Genomic DNA, 22,779 nt, shown 5'->3' with positions numbered 1-22,779 from the left:
GGCCACGCGCACACCACACAAAACGGCCACAAACACAGACTGTACACACAACACAGAGCATCCACGCACACACACACAACAACACAGCCACACCGACACACACAACACGTAATCCCCCCCCACGTACACACACACCACACCACTCCCGCACGCCCGCCAGGACCAGCCAGTCTGCGATCACCCCAAAAAAGCCGGCGTGTTCAGGCAGATCGCGCGATCACGCCATCTCACACGGCAGTCCCAAACTCGAAGCCTCCCCTGGCTCCGCACCACCCCCACCCCCTTCCACACACTCACAGTTCGATCGGCACATCCGCACTTTTCACCTCCGGCTATCAGCGGCTCTGAGGGGGTCCGGAGCGATCCGGTCCGGAGCACTAACGCCGAATCTGCTCGCCCGGTAAGGACAAACGGCAGATCAGCGTGCTGAGGAGAGCGCGGTCGATACGGGCCGGACACGCAGTCACATGACGCGATAACGCGCAGGGCGTCCCGCGGGAGACCGGGCCGACCGCGAGCTCAGAGAAACGCACAGGTCTGCACGGCGGGAACAGGCTGTGAAATCACATGACCTGATAGGCCAGGCTTCATCGGCGAATCAGAAGCGCACGCTCACACCGCAGAGCATCATGGGGGCTGACCGGAGGGATTCCCAGACTCCCCGGCTCTAGCAGCAGGCCCTGCCATGAGCCAGCTTCTGCGTTACAATGACTGCAGCTCCGCTCAGCGCCAAGGGGGAGTCAGACCTCCCATAGCTCTGCTCCTACCCAGAGTACTGTACACACACACACACACGCGCACGCACACACACACACACACACACACACACACACTCATGCTAGGAAACAGAAGCAGATAATACAGAGGGAATATGAGGGCTCCAGCGGCTCAGCAGTATCACTTTAAACAGCAGAGCCACCGGCACCACAGCCAATGAAAACAACGGGAGGCTCTTATCTCACAGCCACACATGGACCGCACTGGGCTACAGCAGCCAGCCTGGGTCTGCTCTCACACCAGCCTGGGTCTGCTGCAGCCAGCCTGGGTCTGCTCTCACACTAGCCTGGGTCTGCTGCAGCACAGATACTATTCACCCCAACATCACACAGTATAGATACCACTCACCCCAATATCACACACTACAGATACTATTCACCCCAATATCACACAGGAGATACTATTCAGCCCAATACCAAGCAGTACAGATACTATTCACCCCAATATCACACAGGAGATACTATTCACCCCAATACCATGCAGTACAGATACTATTCACCACACTATCACACAGTACAGATACTATTCACACAAACATCACACAGTATAGATACTATAAACCCAAATATCACACAGGAGATACTATTCACCCCAATACCATGCAGTACAGATACTATTCACAAAAACATCACACAGTATAGATACTATTCACCACACTATCACCGGTACCATTCACCATAGTGCCCCAGAGCAGACACATTTCACCCCGTATCACACAGTACAGATACTTCTCACCATAATATCACGCGGTACCAATACCATTCGCCAGAGTGCCCCAGAGCAGACACCTTTCCCCCAGTATCACGCAGCTCAGAAAGCGTGCAGTGCAGTGCAGTGACAGAGATTGATTTGTGTGTGCTCACTGGGGCTGGTCCTGAGTGTGAGAGACAGGCACACAAAGAGCGTGTAACCAGATCGCAGGCCCCGCGCAATCACGCGTGAAACACACCTGTGTGCGTGTGAGACGCCCGGGGGCGGCGGTGGCAGGCTCTATGGGATCCGCGGCATTTAGGTCATATCAGGTGTGCAACACTGCAGGCTACATTCCTCTGCTTATTCATCTCATTTACAAAGGACAGGAATCACACTCTCTCTCCCCAGTCTGTCTGTCTGTCTCTCTCTCTCTCCCCTGTCGGTCTGTCTCTCACCACAGTCTGTCTCTCTCTCTCTCTCCCCTGTCGGTCGGTCTCTCACCACAGTCTGTCTCTCTCTCTCTTGTCTGTCTCTCTCTCCACTGTTGTCTCTCTCTCTCTGCCCATAGTCTCTCTCTCTACCGTCTATCTCCCCTGTATGTCTCCCTCATTACAATCCTTCCTGTCTCTCTCTCATTACCTATTTCTTATCTCTGCAGAACCAGGCCCAGCTCACAGCCCACTGCCTGCTGTGTCTCTACAGAACCAGGCCCAGCTCACGGTCTCTACAGAACCAGGCCCAGCTCACAGCCCACTGCCTGCTGTGTCTCTACAGAACCAGGCCCAGCTCACGGTCTCTACAGAACCAGGCCCAGCTCACAGCCCACTGCCTGCTGTGTCTCTACAGAACCAGGCCCAGCTCACAGCCTCTACAGAACCAGGCCCAGCCCACGGTCTCTACAGAACCAGGCCAGCCCACGGTCCACTGCCTGCTGTGTCTCTACAGAACCAGGCCAGCTCACGTCTCTACAGACCGCCAGCTCACAGCCCACTGCCTGCTGTGTCTCTACAGAACCAGGCCCAGCTCACAGCCTCTACAGAACCAGGCCCAGCTCACAGTCTCTGCAGAACCAGGCCCAGCCCACGGTCCGCTGCCCGCTGTGGCTGAGCGGGCCTGTGTGGCCCGGCGCCAGAGCTCTGGGCCAGCGGGTGAGGCCGTATTTCCCATTAATAGAAGCCCATTTAGAGCTGATCCCAGCCAGATGGGCTGCGGTTTAGCACTGACAGGCAGGCCTGGCACCAGCCAGAGAGCCCGCACATTCCAACAGGAGTACACATGGCACACAAATAACACTGCACACCAGGGGGAGAGACCAGTGTGTGTGTGTGTGTGTGTGTGTGCGCGCGTGTGCGCATTAGCTTGTGTGTGTGCGCACAAGTGTGTGCATGTGCCTTTTGCGTATTTGCTTGTGTGTGTGCCTGTGCGTGCGTGTGTGCATGCGCACACATGCATGCATGTTTGTGTGTGTGTGTGTGTGTGTGTGTGTGTGTATTTGTGTGCACATGTGGGAGATTTGATTACATCTAAAATAATCTTTCTAAGCATGGAGAAATTAGATTAGACTCGCAGGAAGATCCTGCAGATGAGAGGCTTTCAGGGAACAGAGGGAGACAGAGCGAGAGAGAGAGACAGAGAGAGAGGGGGAGAGAGAGAGACAGAGAGACAGAGGGAGACAGAGCAAGAGAGAGAGAGAGAGGAGCGAGAGAGCGAGAGAGAGAGAGAGAGACAGGGAGAGACAGAGACAGAGAGAGAAAGAGAGAGAGAGAGAGACAGGGAGGGAGAGAGAGAGACAGGGAGACAGAGAGAGACAGAGACAGACAGAGAGAGAGAGAGATGGAGCCGCTGCTTCCTGAATCCAGGCCAGGCTCCAGGAAGCAGCGCTTGGCTCTGTGGCTCCAGTGTGACAGGCTGGACTCTGGGAGACGCGCTCCAAACATGCCAGGCCCAACACGCGCTGCCACAACCCTCCACAAACACGAAACTGCCACATGAATACACAAACAATTAAATGCTGCCGTGTTACCATGGCAATCTCATTTTTTGCAGTTAGCGCTGGATTAGCATGCTTATGTAGAGCAGGAAACATGGGAAGAGTGGATGTGTTATATAAACCCTGGCCTCGGAGAAATGCAGGGCCAGAGTGCACGGCATTCAGTGCTCAGAGCAGCAGTGAGGGGCAGTGGTCAGAGCAGCAGTGTGGGGCAGTGATCAGAGCAGCAGTGTGGAGCTGCAGTGTGGGGCAGTGTTCAGAGCAGCAGTGTGGGGCAGTGATCAGAGCAGCAGTGTGGAGCTGCAGTGTGGGGCAGTGTTCAGAGCAGCAGTGTGGAGCTGCAGTGTGGAGCAGTGGTCAGAGCAGCAGTGTGGGGGAGTGGTCAGAGCAGCACTGTGGGGCAGTGGTCAGAGCATCATTGTGGAGCTGCAGTGTGGAGCAGTGATCAGAGCAGCAGTGTGGAGCAGTGGTCAGAGCAGCAGTGTGGGGCAGTGGCCAGAGCAGCAGTGTGGAGCAGTGGTCAGAGCAGCAGTGTGGAGCAGTGGTCAGAGCAGCAGTGTAGAGCAGTGGGCAGAGTAGCAGTGTGGGGGAGTGGTCAGAGCAGCACTGTGGAGCAGTGGTCAGAACAACAGTGTTGAGCTGCAGTGTGGGGCAGTGGTCAGAGCAGCAGTGTGGGGGAGTGGTCAGAGCAGCAGTGTAGAGCAGTGGTCAGAGCAGCAGTGCGGAGCTGCAGTGTCGGGGGTATTTGTAAGAAGTCTGAAACAGTGCCAGCCGAACGAAATGTTCAGGGCCATTATGGAAATCATAAAGGAAGAGTGAGAACAGAGAACCCACAAGCTGCACTAATGAGGCCCTGGTGCACGCTCTGCTCTCCAGACAGAGGAAGGCCACGGCAGCCAGCCGAGACAGACAGGCCCATTCCCACGGGCGCTAATCCGCCACGAGCCTTCAAACAGAGAGCCCCACAGCACCCGTAAGCAACGACAGGAACACGCTAACACCAGTAAGCAAAGACAGGAACACGCTAACACCCGTAAGCAACGACAGGAACACGCTAACACCCGTAAGCAACGACAGGAACACGCTAACACCCGTAAGCAAAGACAGGAACACGTAACAAACAACACGTAAAGCAAAGACAGGAACACGCTAACACCCGTAAGCAAAGACAGGAACACGCTAACACCAGTAAGCAAAGACAGGAACACGCTAACACCCGTAAGCAAAGACAGGAACACGCTAACACCAGTAAGCAAAGACAGGAACACGCTAACACCAGTAAGCAAAGACAGGAACACGCTAACACCAGTAAGCAAAGACAGGAACACGCTAACACCCGTAAGCAAAGACAGGAACACGCTAACACCCGTAAGCAAAGACAGGAACACGCTAACACCCGTAAGCAAAGACAGGAACAGACACACCCGTAAGCAAGACAGGAACACGCTAACGGAACAAACGGAAGCTAACACCGTAAGCAAAGACAGGAACACGCTAACACCCGTAAGCAAAGACAGGATCAGGCTTATGCCAATCGCACAACAACATGTAAACACGCTGCAATATCTCTGCGTGTTCCGGTCAAAACTGTGCCAGTGAAAAATGTTTACATTTCACGTTCCTTTTCACGCCCCAGAAACCTCCCGGTCGCTCAACGGGAACTTCTAGTCTACCGTGACCTTCACAGATTCGCTGGAAAGTCAGCACAAATGTGTCGACTGTCGTAAGCAACAACCAAGGGATATTTCTCACTAACATCTTAATTCTTTTTTTTTTTTTTTTACTGCACTCCACTGAAGCAGAATCTTGCCTTTATTTCCGAAGTTGAAGGACCATCCCTGCCCAGCCGTAAGGCCCAAAGCACAACGAGGTATGTGGAGGACTTAGAAGCCGGCTGATCTATCTTTCAATAACCAAAAATGCATTCATATTTAAAACAATGTTTTACAGTATCCAATTTTGATTTCAAGAAACTCCAAATTATTAATCCCTGCTCTTATTAATCCCTGCTTTATATACGGTAATACTCCTCATACGTTGGGTCAATTAATCCACTGGATGGTAAAAGCATTGTTTTTGGTGTATGAGCGTGAACAAGGCTGCTGTCCTGCTCAATCTCCACAGGACATGAAACACGCATGCCCCACGCTGGGCTGGGCTGTGAGCCTGCATTTAAGGAACTACAATGACCCAAACCGACTGGGACCGCCACCAAATTCCTGATGAACTAATCCAATTACGAGAGAAGCCAAGGGAGAAAAGATCAACAGGACAGGACTGGGGAGGGGCGGTGGGGGGGGGGGTAAACGGGAGAGCAGCAGAGAGAGGCTTAAGGGAGAGGAGCGGGAGAGAGGAAAGAGGAGAGGAGAAGAACAGGAGAGAGGCTTAGGGGAAAAGAACAAGAGGGGAAAAGGAGGAGAGGAGGAAAAGAATAGGAGGTGATAAGGAGTGGGAGAGCGAGAAGATGTAGGACACCCAGATGAATTCTCGACATGCGGCCAGCTAAAAGTCACACGAGGGAGGGGGGGTGGAAAGGTGTGAAAGACTGGGGGGGGGGGGGTGGCGTAAGAGGGAGGGGTGGTTGAAAGGTGTGAAAGACAGGGTGGCGTAAGAGGGAGGCGGGCAGAGGGTTTGAGGTTTGCCTGGTGAAGAGCCAGCAGGCCGTGGGCCTTTCCCACGCACAGAAGGGGAAGTGCAGTCGTAATGGAGCCCGGCCACAACCGAGCCCACAGGAAGTGCCCCAAGCAGAACCAAAGGTGTCCAAAGCAGACCCGCATAATCCTCCGAGCCCCGCCCCGTCCTGCCTGGCCCCGCCCATCAGAGCTGCTCCTCCGCCTGTCATAACCACGGTCTTCTCGAAACGTGCGTACACACATGCATATGCACACAAATAGACACACACACACACACCCCAAACCCTACCTGTGGCCTGCACGAGCATATGCAGTATACTGGCCAACACAGGGAAATGAAGATAAACCCCAGCACAGGCCATTAGAATAATTTCCCTTTAAATTACAGCCAATCACACCAAATTACCCCTGAGACTGAATTAACCCACGCGTCACACAACTGGGCCCTTGTGCACAAACAGAGAGCTGAGTGAAAGAAAGAGTGTGTTGCTGTTGGTGTGGTGTGTGTGTGTGTGTGTGCGGTGTGGTGTGGTGTGTGTGGTGTGCATGCGCTGTGTGGTGGTGCTGTGTGCATGCGTGCGTGTGTGTGTGGTGTGTGTGCATGCGTGCGTGTGTGTGTGCGTGTGTGCATGCGTGTGTGTGTGTGTGTGTGTGTGTGTGCATGCGTGTGTGTGTGTGTGTGTGTGTGTGTGTGCATGCGTGTGTGTGCGTGTGTGCGTGTGTGTGTGTGTGTGCGTGTGTGTGCGTGTGTGTGTGTGTGTGTGTAACCCTGAATAGACCCTGACAGGGCTGAACAGGAGTGTACACAGACGGCTGTCTGACACACTGCTGCCGGGTCTCAGCTACGCCCGCAGTACTGAGGGACAACGCGCATCACCGTTGTCCTTCGGAAGCGCTGCTTCAGATAACAGCCAAAGCCGTGCCACCTTATGTCATCTACGTCTGGAGTGACTTTTCCCAATGAAGGCTTCATAACGCTTCAAGCTTCTCGCTCATCTCAGCTCTTGACTCAATCGCGTTCCCTTTCTCCGTCACAACCGAGCGTCAGAGCCGAGCAGGAGCAGGAGCAGGAGCAGCGCCACAAAGCTGCTCTAACAGATTCAGCGCAGCTGCGGCGCAGCAGGGAGGGGATTTGTCTCTGATCATATCCAGCGTGTCATTAATTAACAGAAATGAGGCTAAAGTGCTGCCTGGCCCCCGCACGCGCTCCCTGACTGAGACACACACCTCTGCACCTCTGCACCGCCGCACCTCTGCACCGCCACACCGCCACACCGCCTGGAGAGCAGCCAGCTTAGATACCGTCTGCTGCCTTCTGCTCAGTCTCTGTCACTCACACACACTCACACACACACGTGCAGACACAGAGACACACACACGCATGCAGACACACACACACACACACACACACATGCAAACATGCATACACACACGCAGACACACACACACACACACACACACACACATGCATACAGAAACACACACACACAGAAAGAGAAAGAGACAGATAAACAGACTGACTGACAGACAGCCAGCCAGCTATGAATGAGAATGGCCAGTCAGGCTGACTGTTACCATGACACCCACTCAGGCAGCCGTCTCTCCACAGTGGAAAAATGAGAGAACGCACAGGAAGGTGGGGGGGGGGGTTAGGGCCTCAGGTAACCGGTTCTCATTGGTCACGTACGATTGGACAGCACATTTACCTGAGCACGCCACCCCTGTTACACATTCACCCACGCCTCACACGGCACTGTTAAAGCGTCAGCCATTAGCATCTGGAGGCGCACTGAGGAAGTCGAGCAGAGGGAACCCTGGGGATTTGAGTGCAAAAGGGTGCTGCTTTTTATACCCCTTTCTATTCTCAGCCAAATACGCTGGATGTGTGAAGACAGCCTGACCACAGCTTAACACCCCAAGCAGCACCGAGAGCTCACATCGCACATCAGAGCTCCATCCAGGCCTGCAGCAATCAGCACTCAGCAGCCTGTCAGCAAGCGTTACTCTGCGACTACTCACTGCTTCCACACGCATGCACAGAAACACACGTGCGTGCACACGCGCACACTCACACACGCACGCGCACACTCGCACACTCGCACGCATGCACACACACACGCATACACACACTCGCATGCACACACTCGCGCACACACACAAACACACACTCGCGCACACACACAAACACACACTCGCTCACACACACACGCATGCACACACTCGCGCACACACACAAACACACACTCGCGCACACACACACACGGACACACACACACACACAAATGCACGTACGTTGTATTAAAACATAAAACCTTTTAGCCAAAAAAAAAACAAAAAGGCTGAGTTGCGCAACCAGGCTGGCTACACCCAACAAAGCAGGTAAAAATATAGAAGTAAAAATATCCCGTCACCTAAAAGGAAAGTGTATCGCGTCTCCAGTGACGCACGCAAACGGGGGCGCTCAGGAGCACGCTCGCCTCCCCGCCATTTCCGCCGAGCGGTGCGGGCATCTCCGAGGGCACCATGACGGGAGCAGCCCGGGCAGAAAGCATTCTGGCCTCTCCCTGCACCCACACCTCCCCTCACAACAAGGGTACAAAAGGGTCATTTGGCCCGGCGTACGTGCCAATTCCCTACCCCTTCACAGGGCTCTAAGGTGCTCCCGTTTGAAGAGCATTTGCTCCTGTAAATTGATGTGTGCTAACTGGAAAAAAAATCATTTAGGCGCACGTGTACTAATTGGGATGCATTAGTGCGCTACTAAATGTTTCAACTTAGGAGAGCACATGTGCTCCTGGGAAAAAAATGTTTGCGTAGAGCCCAGCGCTACCAAACAAATCAGAGGAAGCTGACCTCAGGGGAAAAAAAAAAATATACAAACACAGCCGCTCAAACACCGCGCTGCGCACCACGGACTACCTGTGATTTATCACCCTGCCCTCCAGCGTGGCGGAACACGGACACGCAATGCACACACCAAATAAAAAATAAAAAAACACAAGAGCACGCACGCACGAACGCAGCCGTTTGCTGAGAAGCGTGGAGACCAGGAAGACGGAAAATGTACCGTTACCATTTAAAAACAGGCCCTGACACATTTCTGAACCTTTGGTTTGGGTTGATAAATGAATCCACTCCTCGACTTAGTCACAATTAACAGGCATTTTTGCCGAGAAGCTTGCATTGCGAGTCCAAGACCATTTAATCTCTTACAGGAATATCTTACAGGGCATCGATGGACAGAAAAGCGAAAGTGAAGGGCTTATGGAAGGATGGAAGGATTAAAGGGTGGAAGGACGGAGGGGTGGAAGGGAGTTCCTAAATTCTGGGTTCCCACACTTACCTCCGGAATGCTGGAAATGCAAGAACTCCCCTCTCATTTATCATGTCTCACTCATTAGTCAAATTTAATGACCCATAAAACCCAACAATAAGAGCCAGATGCTGCGTATCATCAATAACACATATAAATGACCTCAATATCCTGGAAAATAAATGCAGCTCCAGGATCAGACTTTTCTAGATGATGATCAAACTCTCTCAACTAATCTCTCACCATTTAAAGGGCTTTACAGTCGGTCTGTCATAATAGCAGTTATTATCAAGAGCTTCAGAGTCACAGATCTTACCGTGCCAAACTGGAGGGCTCTCGAGGACTCTGAAGGTGTGGGACCGTATCTACGGTTACGGTGTGAAGTGCTCTGAACCAGATTCAGCACGGTTTCAAAATTTATTTCACACAGGTTCCACCCCCACAGACCAAACAACTTAACCCAGTAGTGTCTAAATCCAGTTTCTCAACAGGAAGTGCAGAGGAGTGATTTGGACATCCTCATTTTGAAATCTTTCCATATAAGCAATGGGGATTTATTTATACACAACTTGCACAAGCCTGACGCATTTCTGCGACTTCTCCATCTGTGCAGTCGGCCCGGCGGCGCGCTGCTCACATCTGGTGCACGTGCTGCGTTCAGCAGAATAGAGTTTACAGGGGAGAGGCGGGTTCCTGCAGTCACTCAGCTGGAGTGCAGACTGAGTGAGTGTGCTGCAAGCTGTGAGTGACCTGCTGCTGCTGCTGCTGTTACTGCTGCTGTTGCTGCGGTTACTGTTGCTGTCACGGCTGCTGCTGTTACTGCTGCTGTTGCTGCGGTTACTGTTGCTGTCACGGCTGCTGCTGTTACTGCTGCTGTTACTTGCTGCTGTTGCTGCGGTTACTGTTGCTGTCACGGCTGCTGCTGTTACTGCTGCTGTTGCTGTGGTTACTGTCGCTGTCGCGGCTGCTGCTGTCACTGCTGCTGCTGCTGCTGCTATTACTGCAGCTGCGGTTACTGTTGCAGTTACTGTTGCTGCTTGCCCTCCATGCAGCCAACAGGCCTGTATCTCTCAGCAGAGAGACACTGGAGCCTGGTGTGGAGGCCCCATCATTCTTTATTCATTCAGTACCGCTCAGCGCAACAGGAGACAGCAGCAGAGGACATCACACAGCCCGTCTGACCAGACAGCCAGAGCCGGAGAGCCACACACACCCCACCGGCCTTCTAACGACACGGCTTGTGCAGCACAAAGCCTGAGGCTCAGCAGTGACAACAGCAGCGATGATGCTGAACGAACAAGAGCAGCCGCCCTTTAGCCTGGTGCACACCGCAGAGCTTCTGAAGGATGGAGAGGCGACCGAGGGTCAGGATGACGCACGCTGTGACCGATCTGGGGTGTGTGTGTGTGTGTGTGCGCTGTGTGTGTGTGTGTGCGTGGGGGGGGGCCCAGAGCCCGAGGGCCAGCCGCATGCCCCGTGGCCCCCCAGGCGTTGGTCACCGAGGCCCCAGGCTCTCAGACGGGGCTATAAATAGGCCCAGCAATGAGAAACACGGACAGCCGCTGCTTCGGTAACAACAGCCTCCCCAACAGGGGAAAGAAATAAATTACCAGCGGCTAACGGCAAGATTTTAAACAGCAAGCAGCCCCATCATGAGCCAGCTCCTCTCCGGGATAGAACAGTCAATTCTGAAGACTTCGTTTTATTTACAGCACCCCGTTTCTCCTGCAGTTAAACCGACTCTCCTGCTGTGGGGCTGCTGCCCTCCTCTCAGATTAAGGAGGAGGAGGGACAGAGATGCAGTTCAGTCATGACAAACATGCATTACCAGGCCACAACCACTTCCAGTTCCCATATCTGAAATCTACAATCACTGCCACTGTCATTTTACAGATAAGCAAACATAGAGGAGAACCGTTCGGGGCCACGTACAGTACTGGGGATTTATTCATTTTTCACTGAAATTTAACACTCAAAAACATGATTCTGGAATGCATTTTTTGTATTTTGTTTGTCGTTTTCCATTGACGTGCGCCAGTGAGTAAGGACAATGACAAATAAAAAAAGGGGGACAGATACTGAAAGCAGGCCTGTTCCCTGAAGAAAGGCCTGCCGGCCGTGATAATGCAGCACCTTTGTTTTCTCCGGCCCGCGGCTCCTTCTGCTCATTTCTCAGGTTACGCGCTGAGCTGCAGAGGACTGCGCAGCCGTGCGGAAGGAGAGTTAAATAAAGAGCGCAAAATGAGTAACAACCGCCATGAAAAAAATGTAAAAAACGATGAGTGCCGCTGAATCAGGGCCGGCCGCGCGAGGCTAGTCACCGGACGCGGGGGGGGCGCGTCATCGCCGGACCTTGCGTCTTCGCCACGGCCCGGCGCACATTCCACTCGCCCGCCCTGCCGCCGTCGCAGCGGGGCGAAGCTCAGAGCCGCGTTTAATATTCAGAGACGGGAGCCCGTCCCGCGGGCGCGTCCAGGCGCCGAGTGCCCGTTCGTCATTGGCTGGGAGCGGCGAAAAAGTCCCACGCTGCCTGGTAAATCCCTGGAGTTTACAGGAACAGGGGGGGGGGTGTTTATAAACAGTCTGTGTTTTTCCGGAAGCGTCTGAGGAGGGGGGTCATCGGTGCCTCTGTCCTGTTCGGGGCCCAGAGACACGGCGCGTGATTCTAAGGCGTTTTAAGCCCGGGGTGCGATTTCGACGGCACGCTCGCCAGATTTCAATATGAAATCAGGACAAGCTCACGGGGCAATTAGGAGACGTGAATCACGGCTGTGAGGCTGTGAGGCTGTGAGGCTGTGAGGCTGTGAGGCTGTGAGGCTGTGAGGCTGTGACGCTGTGACGCGAGCGTGTGAGTGAGCGTGAGCGTGTGACGCCAGCGTGTGAGTGAGCGTGAGCGTGTGACGCCAGCGTGTGAATGAGCGTGAGCGTGTGACGCGAGCGTGTGAGTGAGCGTGAGCGTGTGACGCGAGCGTGTGAGTGAGCGTGAGCGTGTGACGCGAGCGTGCGCCGCGCTGAAGAAGCGGACACAATGGCGGAGCGTCTTCAGCACCCCGCGGCGTTGCCTCCGGCGCCGTGAGGAGAGGCGAGGAGGGCCCGTGCCCTACACACCCTGGATTCGCTCCGCAGCCCGAGCCGTGATGTCATCGCACCTGACCCAACCAGTCCTGCCGCTCGGGAGGAGCGTGAAAGAGAGGAGGCGCGCTCGCAGGTAAACACGCTCTTTCCTGGAAGACCGGTACACACCGCACTCTCCTTCTCCCTCTCTCTCTCTATCTCTCGCCCCCCCCCCTCACGTAAAACAATCAGTGACCCGTTCCCGAGAGGCATGCGGGCGCTCCGCTGTCCCGGGACGAGGACACAGGCGCATTGTAAAAGACTCGCAGGTTATCTGAGAGCCGCAAACATGACCCAGGTCCGCTACAATGAGCACTTCAAACGGACAGAGATAAAGGAAAAGCCCAGCGCAGGGATCAGCAGTCTCTGGGGAGATCCACACACAGATTCACAGGGACAGCACAACACAGGCACGGTTTCCCCCTGTGCAGGGACTCTGTGGGATCCTCGTGTCGAGGTGTGCACAGGAACAATACAGCACAGGCACTGTCCCTGCAGGGACTCTGTCAGCCCCTAGCAGAGGTGCACAGAAGCGCACAGGAACAGTCCAGCACAGGCACCGTTTCCCTCTGTGCAGGGACACTGTGGGATCCCTGTGTCGAGGTGTGCACAGGAACAATACAGCACAGGCACTGTCTGTGCAGGGACTCTGTCAGCCCCTAGCAGAGGTGCACAGAAGCGCACAGGAACAGTCCAGCACAGGCACCGTTTCCCCCTGTGCAGGGACCCTGAGGGCCCCAAATAGAGGTGTGCACAGGGACAGTACAGCACAGGCAGTGTGTCACCCTGTGCAGGGACTCTGTCAGCCCCTGTGGACTGGCCGTGCGCGCCCGCATGTTGACACACAGCGTCTGACCCCGCCCACAGCGCCAACGCAACACACAGGAAACTCCCCCGCCGCAACCTATGCCTGGAATCCGCGGGAGCGCAAACCCCTCCCACAGCGTGCGTGTGTGTGTGTGTGTGTGTGTGTGTGTGAGAGAGAGACTCTCTGTGCATGCGTGTGCGTGAGAGAGAGAGAGAGAGTTCACCTTGACCTTTCTTTAAGTAATATTAGTCAGGAGCAGGAAGGTACAATCAGTACATGAGTAACATGTATTCATCAGTGAGTGTAACGCAGAAGTGCACTTTTCTTTGGAAACTCTGACCCAGCCAAATAAGATCATCTCTGAGCACACAATAACCCCCTATTTATCAGCTGCGTTTCATAGGAACAAGGACAAAATTAAAGCAAAAGCCGGAATGTGTCTCTCAAAGAGGGCGTCCAATGCAAACACCGCCTCACAACAGACTCCACCCACAATGCACGTCAGGCCCAGGGTGTCCTTCTAGAGCAGGTCCAGGGTGTCCTTCTGGAGCAGGTCCAGGGTGTCCTTCTGGAGCAGGTCCAGGGTGTCCTTCTGGAGCAGGTCCAGGGTGTCCTTCTGGAGCAGGTCCAGGGTGTCCTTCTAGAGCAGGTCCAGGGTGTTCCCTAGACCAGGTCCAGGGTGTCCTTCTGGAGCAGACCCAGGGTGTCTTTTTAAAACACGTCCAGAGTGTCCTTCTAGACCAGGTCCAGGGTGTCCTTCTAAAGCACGTCCAGGGTGTCCTTCTAGACCAGGTCCAGGGTGTCCTTCTAAAGCACGTCCAGGGTGTCCTTCTAGACCAGGTCCAGGGTGTCCTTCTACAGCAGGTCCAGTGACTGTTTGGAGCAGGAGGAAGAGCACAGCTCCTTGGGGAGAAGGTTCCCCACCTCTCTCTCCATAACCAGGACATCACATTCTACGCAATAGAGGGTCAATGAGCCCTCCTCACTACACATTGCCCGGGTAACCTGCTGTTGCCAGGGAAGCGGCTGCACGGCGACGCATGCACTTCGGTGACGACAACAACCGCCTTTCACACACGGAACACTGAACACCGCCGCATTATAAATTTTCCAAGTGGATTCTCTTGTTCGCACAACCAATGACTATCCATTATTTTAACAGGTTAAAACACCAACCACATATGATGGTTCCTGTAACTGTTGTCTAAACAAGATAGTTATCAAATACTTGAAAAATGCAATGGTAGGATAGAAGCAGGTCAAGAAAATAAACATATAGGCTAATGTCCAGGTGAGATAAAGTTAAACTAATACTAGCCAGAGAAGCTAGCTAACATTAGGCAGATTGCTAATGAGAAAAGGTATATCACGACAGTCAAAATCTCACCACATTTTAATGTACACCTGGGGGACTTTTGTACAACTAAATGACAGGGAAAGGTGAGCCAGTGACAGAGTGCGCTGTGTAGTTAGTAAGGAAGGCATCTTACTAACAAGTCTTTGGCACGTTTGCTCCATCAATGTTACGGGTCCTTCCACACTAACGGCAAAACGGAACGCTTCCCAACCGAGCCCAGCGCACCAGAGAGCAGCGGAGCGCGCTGTAGGGACCCCCACCTGCTGAGCAGCCAGACTGAGCCCCTTTCTCAGGCTCAGAGTGAAGCTGATGAACCAGGGTGAGGCACACAGGTTACCCGGCCCTCTTTCGCCACCTCTGCGCCCTTAATCCTCACACGCGATTCCGCACGCTTCCTGCCGCACTTGTAATTAAAAAATTTTTTATAAGACTTAGGTGGTGCGGTGGGAAATGAATAAAGCATGATAGGGGTCTCCACACCAGGCTCCAGTGTCTCTCTGCTGAGAGATACAGGCCTGTGGGCTGCATGGACTGCAAGCAGTAGCAGCAGCAGTAACAGCAGCAGCAGCAGCAACAGAAGCAGAAGCAGAAGCAGCAACAGCACCAGCAACAGCAACAGCAGCAGCTGGTCACTCTCACAGCCTGCAGCACACTCACTCTCAGTCTGCACTCCAGCTCAGTGACTGCAGGAACCCGCCTCTCCACTGTAAACGATATTCCACTAAAAGCAGCCCGTGCACCAGAGGAGAGCAGCACACCGCCGGGCAAACCCCTAAAGCGCAGTCACAGGACCACTCTGGAGAAGATGCTGACATTAGATGAAGATGCTGGATGTGCTTTAAATGTGCCATTAGCTTAAAAGCTCTGTACACTCCAGATCCCATGATCCTTTGCGTTAGTCTTTCCCAGCTACCGGTGCGAGTTCCTTTCATATGGATGTCTTGGCATGTCGAGCATCAATTGATTCTTTACAATGGCTGGGCTGATGCCACTCTTGTAAATAATGTTTTTTTTTTCTTTTTTTATCTACAGAGAATGCACAGATTTATGACATTCTTTTTAAAGTTGTACATAAATACATTCTCATAGTAGCCTATATCGGGTGACATTTCATCATCGGTATTTCCAAACCTCAATTTCCACACTCCTCTGGACTTCCTGTTTATAAAAATGAATTTAACGTGCCGTCTCAGGTCAAGCTGCCGTTTGTGATGATGAAACTGGCGCTAAAACAGAGCTGACAGCGACGGTGTCAGGCGTCTGGGAATTAAAGCCCCCACAGCCAAAATTTCTCAGCGTTAAATTAACCTGCCTGTCCATGTTTAACGCGGCTGTCCGCGGAGAATTACCGGATTTCACACTGTCGCTGACTGTTAAATCGACTGCAGGACAATTATTTTCCAAATCGCATGTGGCCGAGTTTTCGCAGTTGTTCGCTTTGGGGGAATGACAACCGAGCCAACACCGGGCCCTATGCAGGAATAGACCTGGGGCGACATAGCTCAGGAGGTAAGACCGATTGTCTGGCAGTCGGAGGGTTGCCGGTTCAAACCCCGCCCTGGGCATGTCGAAGTGTCCTTGAGCAAGACACCTAACCCCTAACCCCTAACTCCTCTGGCGAATGAGAGGCATCAATTGTAAAGCGCTTTGGATAAAAGCGCTATATAAATGCAGTCCATTTAGACCTGTTATATCAGGAGACAGACAGGGAAGGCAGGGCAGGGCAGGGCAGGGCAAGATCAGTCGATTCTCTGAAATTTGACCATTAACTTCCTTGTAAAGAGATTGTTACGCCACAAGACTTACGGTAAAGACACAGAACACAAGCACTGCGCCAATGTCCCATTTAAACACGGGTGACAATGCTTGTTGTCCTTTTGATGCCATTAGATCAAAAGGCACTCCATGGTGTCACATGCACATCTTTTCTTCTTTTTAAAATGTTTTTTTTTTTTTTTTTTACAATAAAACAACATGGCCGAATTGTCCCTGCACGTAATCCACAGGGTGTCACTGGAAATCAGTCACCTTAAAGGAATTTGCCAACGACAGCAGTAAAAATGTGATGAAGACGACGCCGCGGGGGTTTAATCAGGCGAAGGATCTGCAGCGTACCGCGGGACGGAACGGCAGCGCCGCTCCCAGCCCGTGTCCGCGGCCTCTGGTCCCGCGTGCCGTTCAGAGCGCACATGCCAGGCCCGTAAACAGAGCTCCCCGCAGCCTGGGATCCCAGCAGCGCTCCCCCGCCGAACGCACCACCGCGCCCCCGACACGCCCCTCCCCCATCGGCCGGATCCGGTGACGCCAGGGGCCCCCGGAGCGGCTCAGCGCCACTAATCTGCCCCGCGGGGAGCCGCGTCAGTGCCAACCTGGAGCCGCAAGCCCTGCCCTCCCCCCCCCTCACAATAGAGGTGCCACCAGAGACCGTGCATTCTCTCTGCATCCCTACCCCCGGGCCTGCCCGGGTGCCCGGGTTGCTAGGGGCAAATGGCTTCCGGAAAGACCTGGAAACGGCCTGATGCACTCAGCGGGCAGGTACGGCAGGAAATGGAGCTGGACGCTTCATTAGCCGCGGGACACCCTCTGCATTCTGGGAAGGGGTCAGCTGGGGACCGGTAGCCACAGACAGGCATCAGAGCCGATGCGTGCACACACACACACACGCACGCACGCACGCACGCACACACACACACACACACACACACACAGACGCAGGCTCGCTCGCGCGCAGGGGGGCGGTAACCGCCCGCCGCTCGGCCCGCCTCTGTGCCGCAGCAGCGCTCGATCTCAGGGATCGATGGCGGTACGGCCCGGGCATGGCGCGGCATGGCGCTCTCGCGGGCACAACTGCGTGCCCAGCAGCTCGAGCCCACCCCCCACACTACACCACACCGCGCCCCCAGGGGCACGGGCACGGGCAGCACGCCCCCCACTGCCAGAGAGGCCACATACCTGGGGGTCTTCTTCACACTGCAAAACACACAGCCTTCAAAGGGGCTGGAGGTGCGCTGCCCCAAAACAGGCCCCACAGCATTTCAGCACAGCCCACGCAGATCTGCTCCCCACTCTCTGTCCCTGCTCTTTACACCGCAATCAGGCCCAATCAGAAAGAATAGAGAATTTAAGCCAAATTTGAGATCTGGCACACAGATGATCAGTGAGTTATCCGTGCAGACTTTACCACTGAGTACAAAGTTACTAAAAACGAAAACGCATTTTTAAAAAACTGCCTGGACAGAGATAGTGAAACAGACTTCTGGTGTGTTAATGGTTAACCACCAACAAAAAGGTCGAGTCTGTCAACCCCTCCATTCCACAAAATTGAACCCTTCATAAGCCCTTCCGTTAGGAAATGGTGACGGTAAGTGGCCTCCACAGAAGAGTACATTAGGCCTGCAATTTCTCATTTCCAAGCCAAAATTCCTTATTCATTCAAATGAAAGACAAATATGAGTTGCTTGATTCACACTGTATTTTCGCTGGTAGGTTTAACCATTCACCTGAAAAGTCCTAGATTTTATGAAGTAACTCGCTAAATGACCCATCTGTAAACGAAACATTCGGTACATTCCAGCTGTTAACAAGACGGCAGTAAGTTGCCGGCTAGAGACAGGAATAACTGGCACGTTTCGTTCGACAAATCTCGATTGCAACACACAGCGAGCTGTGGACAGCGATCGCTACATGTCGTATAGGTGTTGAGTTACATCACTGCACGGCCACCCATTGGGTGACGTCGAAGCAGGTGAAACGTCTCGTTGCATTTACTAGCAACGAGGGAGAGGAAGTTTTCCCCCCGCCACAGTAGGCAAATCGCATGGTAATTTGCGTGATCAAGATTGGGTAATCACCAGTACTACTACCACTTCAGCCTATTGTTACTCTGCTCGAAGAAACACATTAATATGTCTGGACTTTCAATGGATCCAGCAGAATGAAAATAGCTTTTTGAACATTCCAGAGTAAAGAATGTTCGAAGACAGGTGTGGGCTACACTAGGTGACTTCCCATCTATCTTATTAGCTAGCCAAGTATAAATACACAACGTTCGCTACATTACAATCAAAAGTAGTCATCGTCTGTGGCTTTGTAATCAATCGTTACGTAATCTAACGAGATCAACTATTTTCAATGAAATTACATGTTATCCACATCGGCCAAATAGTACAGAACACGTTTTAATAAGGGCCCGGCATTCTCTTTCAAAATAAAGCTAGCAACATTTCTAGTTTTTATGTTTTACTATTACAGTAGCGACATTAATTAGCCAATAACTGCTACTTGGCTGGTTAGACTTGTCTAGTTGACAAACTAACACTAACGTTACCGACCAAACTTGTAAACTAACAGCAGCTACCATTAGTCATCAGGTTTCTAGCTACATGCTGTCCGTAAACAAACTGTAAATAGCACACAGTGAACGTCGAAATACACATTTAAACTTGCTAGCTAGATTACATACCCAACGTATTATCAACTATTCAACCCTGTAATGCTGATAGTGCTACGCAGTAATAACCCTGGCTAGCAAGGGTTGCGACTTCAGTGTGACAAGCCAGTTAACTAGCTACGATAAGCCAAGTGAACACACCGAGTGTGCTAGCTGGCTTCCTAACGTTAGCATGATAGCACAGCTAACGTTAGGAAACTAAAACGGCGCTAGGTGTAGCTAACCACCCGGTATAAACGCAGTACAGCCACTTAGCCTACTGGCAATAAAGTGCAGTTGCGGCCGCAACTTACCAAGCTAACCGCCCATTAGCCAGGTACATCCTTAGCTAACGCGTTAGCCCGACGGGCGATACTCTCACCATAACACCATCCTGCGTTTTCGTTCTCAAGCTAGAGCTAAGGTTAGCTGCCTCCCTCGAAAGACATAGCGAGGTACAGATAACGTTACGAACATAGCAGGCTAACGTCGTTAGCGAAAACACAACAGCTTTATCCTTACCTTTACAGCAGCTCCAGGACGGGGAAGAGGTCGTTGCTTGCCGAATGAACCACGAATCACTCACTAGTCTGGTCACTCAAGTGGCCAAATAATTTAAATTCCAAGGAAGTCCTAAAGAGGACCAAACAGCGCACTGCCCCCTCCGTCTCGTTGCCGAATGTTTCTCGCCTGTTCACCTGCTCCCTTAGCTATGCCAGTCGCCGGTTCAACCTAACTCCTTGCCCCTAGCAACGGACCGTCCCTCCTTAAATCAATTGGAAACCGCATGCCATATAACGGGAATTCTGGGTTGTGATTGGTGAGTGCACTTGACAGTCAGGACCATTCGCGGGACACCCAACCGGTTGTTTGGCAACGTACTGTAGTTATAAAGCTCCGCCCTGTTCCAGTAGAAAACTATTTATCCATCCAATAAGCGTTCAATAGTAGTTATTTCCATCCTTACTGTCAAGTTGTGAATTTACAGGCCCAAAAGAACAGGTTTGGGAACATCTCATACAAGCCTCACACAAGCATCGCTTTGTTATTATTTGGAAAAAATGAACAAAAAAAGTGAGGACCAGTATATTTTCAAAAAAATTAAAAAATCTATCCAAACCACCTATGCCTACAGTCAGCTATGGATTTTTGTTTAAAAAAAAACATTGGACATCAAAACTGCTTCAGCCCCAGGGTGGTGATTTTACTTGGTCTTGCGATATGGACAGTATTCTGCTGCAATAAATACAAGCTTACTGGATGATTACAAGCTTACTTAATGTTGTGTTGAACAATATTGGTGTAAGTAAGATAATAATGGTTAATTTAACTCACGCTCAAGACTATCACCTACAATTTTCACAGGAGAAACATTTGCCAGTGTTCTGCCTTTTGAACAGAGCACAGCCAACAACTCCCTCGTGTATTCATCAGTGTGAAATTTCATGACCAGTTTAAAAAGCGAACTGTATTGACAAACGTGTGATCCAAACACAGCATTAAACACTACTAGTCTGACGGATATAGCTTTATTCTTTTGTCCTTTTAATCGGAGTTGCACATAGATCATGCAAAATGTTTATACTGTTGGAATTGTAAGGACTCGTCATCTTGTCTATTCTTGTGTGTATGTTAATTTGTCTTGATTCTCCTTCTGCCTACAGGAAAATAGGGTACAAGAGTTTCCTGATCTAACAAGGCTCTGATGCATCCAGAAAGCCATTACGTGTGTTGCAGTTTGTATGGGTATTTGTTAGTTTTCACATTTGTCTCCATGCTACCCAGTGGGTCACCAAATGAAGGTGGAGAAATTAAACACTGAAAGTGCCAACGCCAGAACAACAGGGGCAGACAACACCGAATGTGCAATCGGGCGACCTTGCGCATTCCCACTGAAGTACCCCGACCCTCTCTAAAGTGCTGGCTATTTGCATAGGCACCGAGTGGGCTTTTCAGGCTGAAATGACACCGTGGCCCCGCCTTGATTCTGATGAATAATTGACCTGCTGAAAAGCCAATCAGCAGCCTGCATTCCGGGCATAGCTCCGCGTGAGGATGACTCTGAGCGCCTGGGCTGCAGACTGAAGACTCTGCCGCATTCTTGGGATTCCGATACGCTGCGGATGCCATCGGAGCTGTTTACTTGACAAGGTTGCCTAGCCTGTTGTGCACTCCCCACTCCCTTTATCTCTCCCTCTCTGTCTGTCTGTCTGTCTGTCTGTCTGTCGTTATCTTGCATTCTCCCGCACCCCAACCATTTTGTAGCCTGCCACCAAGTTATGCTGGACATTTGAAAGTTCAGGGCATACAACACATGGAATTGAGTGAGTTGTAGGAATATGAGGAAAGGTTATGGAAACTGTGCAGATTGTAGATCCACTCTTCGGCATGCAGCTCCAGTCTGTCTGTCTGCCGGCCAGGGACACACGCATTGCTGTAATTGCACTGCCACAAGTGCTGCTTGTTAAAACTCTCTCTCTCTCTCTCTCTCTCTCTCTCTGTCTCTTTGTCTCTTTCCCTGTGTGTGTGTGTGTGTGTGTATGAGAGATCCCCTCATAGCTCAGAGATGCTGTCCTCAGCCTTTAATTTCTATTGTTGAAGGAACACCTCTGCTGCCCTTTTTCCCCCAGGGCCCTGGGCAACCACACAGAGTGAGTGAGTTCAGAGGTGAATGGCAGGTCTGGAAAGGAGAGATATTTCCAGGAAGTGGAGAGAAGACGCAGAGAGGCTGGGAGAATGGTGAAGAAGCACACGGGGGGGGAGGGAGGGGGCTAGGGGCGCTGTGATGAAAGACCGATTGCCTCAGAGCTGAAGGTCTGTGTGGTGAAACTGAAGAACTTTTTTTTTCTTGTGTTCCTGTTGCCAATCACTTCCCCTCTAGATTGTCTGAAAAGAGAAGCAGCACAGTGTGGTGGAAAGGAAGCAATACCCGGAAGTGTATCAGTGTTGACACTGTGGCTATCTTGTAACCGCTGATTCAGACAGGTTCTTCAACCGCTTCTTCCTGGGGGCCAGATTCATATTGAAACTGCCGTATATGGGACAAAGATTTTTTTTGCCCTTTTTTTAAAGTGCATGAGTAACATACTGTATATTGTGATGCACAGAAAAATGACCAGTGTTAAATAGACTCTTACAGAGTACATATGGACACACTGTGGTACAGAGTCAGACCATATCTATTCTGTTAGAGTTGAAACGACACTGGACATTTTCACTGCGTGGCAGTTACTTATTACTCTGTCACTGATTAGACGTTTTCTGACACTTTCACAGTTGCAGACCTGGAAATGCATACAAAAAAGCAGTTTTTTCCCTTTATTTTCAGTGATTAAAGGACCCAAAATTTTGGGTCCTTTAAGGTCACAAGTTCAATAGCCCTGGAATAAGGGTAGGTATATAATTTTCTCCCATGTGGCGTCCTCTATCTCTACTGTGTGCCAGTGGAAGACATCCAAGTCTCACTGTGCTTCACACTTGCTTACAACTGCAGACAGAAATTACTGTGCTGATTACTGGCGGAACTCCACCCCGAATCTCTGGTTGAACCCTCCTTCCACCAGCCACTCCAAACTACAAATTATTAAGACTAAGTACTAAGCATGATAGGTGGCATTGTTTTTTTTTTGTTGTTTTAAAAAAAAATACAAATTACTGCCACACCC

General features: G+C 51.8%; 1 protein-coding gene across 1 annotated transcript in view; it reads right to left on the bottom strand.

Annotated features, from left to right (window-relative positions):
- The window catches only part of numb (NUMB endocytic adaptor protein), a 41,943-nt gene extending 21,966 nt beyond the window's left edge, over positions 1 to 19,977 (bottom strand). Inside the window, 1 exon segment of the mRNA XM_064313540.1 lies at positions 19,637 to 19,977. The gene's annotated coding sequence lies outside the window, so the exon portion shown is untranslated.
- Between the last annotated feature and the right edge of the window lie 2,802 nt (positions 19,978 to 22,779).

The sequence above is a fragment of the Anguilla rostrata genome, chromosome 1 (assembly GCF_018555375.3).
Source record: "Anguilla rostrata isolate EN2019 chromosome 1, ASM1855537v3, whole genome shotgun sequence".
Taxonomy (NCBI): domain Eukaryota; kingdom Metazoa; phylum Chordata; class Actinopteri; order Anguilliformes; family Anguillidae; genus Anguilla; species Anguilla rostrata.
The sequence above is the reverse complement of the archived record's forward strand: the minus strand, read 5'-3'. Positions and strand labels throughout refer to the sequence as shown.